Source organism: Etheostoma spectabile, chromosome 4 (genome assembly GCF_008692095.1).
Source record: "Etheostoma spectabile isolate EspeVRDwgs_2016 chromosome 4, UIUC_Espe_1.0, whole genome shotgun sequence".
Lineage (NCBI taxonomy): Eukaryota > Metazoa > Chordata > Actinopteri > Perciformes > Percidae > Etheostoma > Etheostoma spectabile.
In genome coordinates, this window is record NC_045736.1 from 35,296,601 (window position 1) to 35,297,056 (window position 456).

Here is a 456-nt window from a genome sequence, read left to right on the forward strand (position 1 = left end):
CTCTCTCATGGGTGGGCCAAATTCTCTGGGCGGGCAAAGCAGAGAAAGGAAAGGTAGCCTTGCTCCTTATGACCTCATAAGCAAGATATCAGACTGGCCCATCTGAGCTTTTAATTTTCTTAAAGGCAGAGCAGGAAACCCAGGGCTCGGTTAATGGTGAACAATGATAAAAATGTTGACAATAACAATTACCGTTTTCATTTAAAATATCGTTAATATCAAAGTGTGTTTAATCCTCAGATTGGCCAACCTGGAATCTTGCTCCTTATGAGGTCATAAGGGGCAGGGTTACCATCGCTTTCTCTGCTTTTCCCGCACAAATAATTTGGCCCACCCATGAGAAAGAGACATCATGGCTTTCAAACAAGCAAAGTGGAAGTTGGTCAAAGCCACACCCCCCTCCTCTGCAAAAGCTGCAGAAATGGCACATCCTAAGGAAAGCTCATTGTGGGACTG

At 44.5% G+C, this 456-nt stretch overlaps 1 protein-coding gene across 3 annotated transcripts in view; it reads right to left on the reverse strand.

Moving 5' to 3' along the window:
* zbtb40 (zinc finger and BTB domain containing 40) overlaps window positions 1-456 on the reverse strand; it is a 21,536-nt gene that overhangs the window by 13,453 nt on the left and 7,627 nt on the right. The window lies entirely within an intron of this gene.